This window comes from Cucurbita pepo, chromosome 10 (genome assembly GCF_057944985.1).
Source record: "Cucurbita pepo subsp. pepo isolate OVF chromosome 10, ASM5794498v1, whole genome shotgun sequence".
Taxonomy (NCBI): Eukaryota; Viridiplantae; Streptophyta; class Magnoliopsida; order Cucurbitales; family Cucurbitaceae; genus Cucurbita; species Cucurbita pepo.
The window spans coordinates 14267581-14272130 of NC_141807.1; the positions used below are offsets into that span (position 1 = coordinate 14267581).

The following is a 4550-nucleotide window of genomic DNA, read 5'->3' on the forward strand; positions in this document are numbered from 1 at the left end:
AATTGATGAAGTGAAATCTTACAACAGAGGTTAATAAATCATTTGTCTATTATAAGAGAGCTTGGAATTAAATTCTTTATAGTTGGGATAAGGGATGTTTTAGTCAAAGCGAGTATACTTTTTAGTGTTAAAATAAATTTATTTTTTAGTTTTAATTTTTGTAGGAATAAATTAATTTTGATGTGGTGTTATGTATTTTATAAAAATTAATATTAACTTAATCAACAAAAATTTGTATTTTTTTTTTAAATTATAATCTAAATTAATAAAAATACCATTGAACTTTGCACTCTATCTAAAAATACTCATAATTTTTTTAAGAAAAATACGGTTGAATTAAAAAAAAAAAAAAAAAAAAAAAAAAAAAAAAAAAAAAAAACTTCAAAACTACTCTTTAACTTTCAAAAGTGTTTAAAAAAGATAGATGGGGAGAAAATTGTGTTCATGGGGAGAAGATTGAAGGTTATTTTAGGGGAAGGTTTTCAAGATCCTGAAAAACATAACTTAAGGTCCTACACTCAAAGACGTTCCTCCAAACCAATTCCTTTAGCTTGAAGATAGGATATGGAAGGGGTTCAATGAAGAAATAGGGCCTTGAAACCCTTAGAATCGGCTACCCAATAAGAAATTCTTTGTTTTATCTCCAGCGATAAATTAGATTTCGGATGAACTTTGGTATCAAATATCTTAGGCTACGATCCACGAGAAGTTATCAAATAAATCCCTAGCCCTTTCTGTTCAGAGGAAGAAAATGATGATACGGCCAGTTCAACTAAACTGTCCAAGTCAACTCAAAATTTAACCTTTTCTTGAGTTTTCTCAATAGATCTTATTTTATGAAATGTTGTATGAACCCTTATCCCGAGAGGTTATATAAGGTAATCAAATTATCATGTTGGGCTATTCCTAAGAACTTATAAGTTCCAAGCTTGACCCAAGACGTTATGCATAAACCTAGGATCACCAAGAATCCAAGAAAACACCTAGGTTAATGCAAACATCATGCTTAACAAGTTGCTAGTTATTATGGGTTCAAATGATAGCGGAGCAAGTTCGGAATAACTCGAGAATGTTACGCCTTATGCCTCAAGAAAATTTGTGTTTTCGCATCGAATGCTAGGTAACACCCTTTTGTTTTAAAATGTCTTGTGTTGTCGTTCCTTATTCTGTGTTTTCGCATCAAGGTCATTTCTTAAAAGGTTCCTTATTCTGTGTTTTCGCATCAAGGTCATTTCTTAAAAAGGTCCTACTGGGAGTTCTTGTGTTGTCGTTCCTTATTCTGTGTTTTCGCATCAAGGTCATTTCTTAAAAAGGTCCTACCGGGAGTTGAACCCAGGTCGTTGGATTCAAAGTCCAAAGTGCTAACCACTACACCATAGAACCTCTTGTAAAAATTGATTTTGGAATGGTTTTCCTATTTTATGCAGATTCCACAAGAAGAGAGATTCTATCACGAGTCAAACTCAAGTTATTGGATTCAAAGTTCTAGAGCTGTTTTATCTAACTCGTTGTGATCTTGAGCACCTTTAGAGTGGTTGCAAAAGTAACCCTCCAGTGTTCTGAAGCTCTTGAAGAACATGTAATTTTATATATTTCTTATAGTTAATTTATATATTGTTGTATATTACAAACAAATTGAAATAATACTTTACATCCCAGTCTTTCTTTCTTCCGTGCAAAACTTAACAGGAAAACCATATTATTTCAATATTCACTCGAGAAACAAGGGGTGAAAACTATATTATTTCAAACCCTCCATTATTGCTTCTACTTTGCGTGAAAATGCTTCCACTAAATCATGTTACTAACTAGTTGGTTTGGTTCGGTTCAATTCTTGGGTCCACTAGATTGAATCGACCTAGCTCAATTAAACTCTTGATAATATAAAAATCATAAGTTTCTTAAATTACGTTAACTTGAAAGTTTAACCCCTAATTCTTTTTTAGAATGTTTAGCTTTATGTCTAGTTAATCTCTAAATGCTTAGAAGTATCTGATAAGACTTCTATTTAAGGAACTTTTCTCTATAAAAGATGTAAGACTTCAGGTTTATTATTAAGGAATTTCAAAGGAGTGATTTGATATATCAGAGGACAAAATATTTATTTGTTTCAAATATCTTATGTTGACCATTCTTTTTTATCAAGTATTTTGAATATTATCATTGTGAATTACTAATGGCATTAGATTGAATCTTAGTAACAATAATATCCCAAAACTCAGTAAATATGACATGAAAATTAATACTTTAATTTCATTTTCAAAATTTATTTCCACTCAACTCAGTTGACTGATAATCAAAAATATTTACAACCTTAAAAGGTAAAATTATAAGAAGTACAAGAGAAAAGTGCTTAAAATAGTTTCAAAATATAGAAAAAAAAATAGTAGGAATTGGTCTAAGTCAACATCAACCTCCATTGATCACTTATGGCACAGCACAAAACAGATGAGAGTAACATTTTTTTTATTTCTCTACTATATTAGGCCCTTTGGTTTATTGGCTTTACAAGATGGATGAAGTTTTCTATGTTTGAAATAAATTTGGTTGATTGTTTTCTGGTCAGCATTGATACCATCAAAACTTATTTATTTCTTTGAAATGTTTGAGTTTTTCATTTATATGTTTTCATTATTTTACTTTGCATTTAGAAATGAAGCAAAATTAGTCGGAGGGTTTTAGGCAGATTGTTATAATTCTAATTTTTAACTAAAAAAAAAATTAGTCTAGTTGTCACGCTTAAAACTACCCTATAGGTATAATCGACCTATTATCCTTCCACCAATAAGAGAAAAAGGCAACGTTAGTATGTGAAACTAGTTTCATGTCATTTATTCAACAATAAGGGTGTTAGCATGCATTTGGAAAAATCCATAATTTTTCTACAAATTTCTCATCGCTCTTTTCTCATTTTTCCCTTTTTCTGAATCTTAAGATTCCTTCTAGATAAGGAATCCCAAATTGGGAAAGATTGTTGATAATTGATAAATTGAGTTTTTTGCCATTTTGATTTACTTTTTCCTTTCCAATCCTTTTCAAAAGGTCTTTTAACTCCTTGAAATTACTTGTTAGGGTACACAGTGACTTGACTAAGTCCTTTGTTCTTGCTTAATCCTTTAATTTTTTTCCTTTCTATCCTCTGGGTCTTTCATGGGTGGCTTATTCTTATGGGAGATAATTTACTTCATTTTTGGGATGTTACATATACATACTCGGTACACGAGTGACTTGACAAAGTCCTTTGTTCTTGCTTAATCCTTTAATTTTTTTCCTTTCTATCCTTTGGGTCTTTCCTGGGTGGCTTATTCTTATGGGAGATAATTTCCTTCATTTTTGGAATGTTACATATACATACTCGTACACGAGTGACTGACTAAGTCCTTTGTTATTGCTTAATCCTTTAATTTTTTTCCTTTCTATCCTTTGGGTCTTTCCTGGGTGGCTTATTCTTTATGGGATGTTACATATACATACTCATTATAAACACAAAATAAGAAGCAGACTCAAAAGAAGAACAAAAAATACTAGATTAAAAACAGAGGTTAGTCCATGGCCCACACTCCAAAGTCCGCTCTCATCCATGACCAACTCTTAGTTACTTGAAAAAAAAATGATAAACATGGAGTGAGTAAAACTTAGTAAGTAGCCTACTAGTAGGTTCTTAATCACGACCATAAGCTAGGATATTACTTCTTGTTATGTTTTCAGGATCTTAAAATCTTCCTCTCAAATAACCTTCAATTTTCTCCCCATGAACACAATTTTCTCCCCATCTATCTTTTTTTAAACGCTTTTGAAAGTTAAAGAGTAGTTTTGAAGCTTTTTTTTTTTTTTTTTGGAAAATTCAACCGTATTTTTTTTAAAAAAAAATTATGAGTATTTTTTTTAGATAAAAGTGCAAAGTTCAATGGTATTTTTATTAATTTAGATTATAATTTAAAAAAAAATACAAATTTTTGTTTCTTAAGTTAATATTAATTTTATTAAAATACATAACACCACATCAAAATTAATTTACTGGGATTAAAATTAAAACTAAAAAATCAATTTATTTTAAACTAAAAAATTAATTTATTTTAAAACTAAAAACTATACTTTGTTTGACTAAAACATCCCTTATCCCAACTATAAAGAATTTAATTCCAAGCTCTCTTCTAATAGACAAACGTTTATTAACCTCTTTTGTAAGATTTCACTTCAACAATTTAAGTAGCGTTCAACTATAAATATCGAATTTCAAAGTATTTCTCGGCAAAGTAAATCTGTTGAAACTATCTATCAAAGGTGTTCCATCATGAGTTGTGGAGAAGTGTTTCCTTCAATTCAAATTTCAATTAAGGATGTCAATGACAAAAAAGTGCAAGAGGCTAGAAGGTTTGTAGTGGAAGAAAATAACAAGAGTCATGGACATCGTTTCGTTTACAAGCTGTATCATGTGTCTTATTCATTGTTACTTACATCAGAGACATTTGTGCCTTAAACCAAGCTCTTCGCAATTGCGAACTTATTAAAAACTATTTGCTTGCTGCAACATTTGCTTGACATAATTG

The 4550-nt window shown here is 30.2% G+C and overlaps 1 non-coding gene across 1 annotated transcript; it reads right to left on the bottom strand.

Annotated features, from left to right (window-relative positions):
* Positions 1 to 1311: 1311 nt before the first annotated feature.
* Positions 1312 to 1383, bottom strand: TRNAQ-UUG (transfer RNA glutamine (anticodon UUG)). The gene has a single exon. It is a non-coding gene; the product is annotated as a tRNA-Gln (tRNA).
* Positions 1384 to 4550: the final 3167 nt, after the last annotated feature.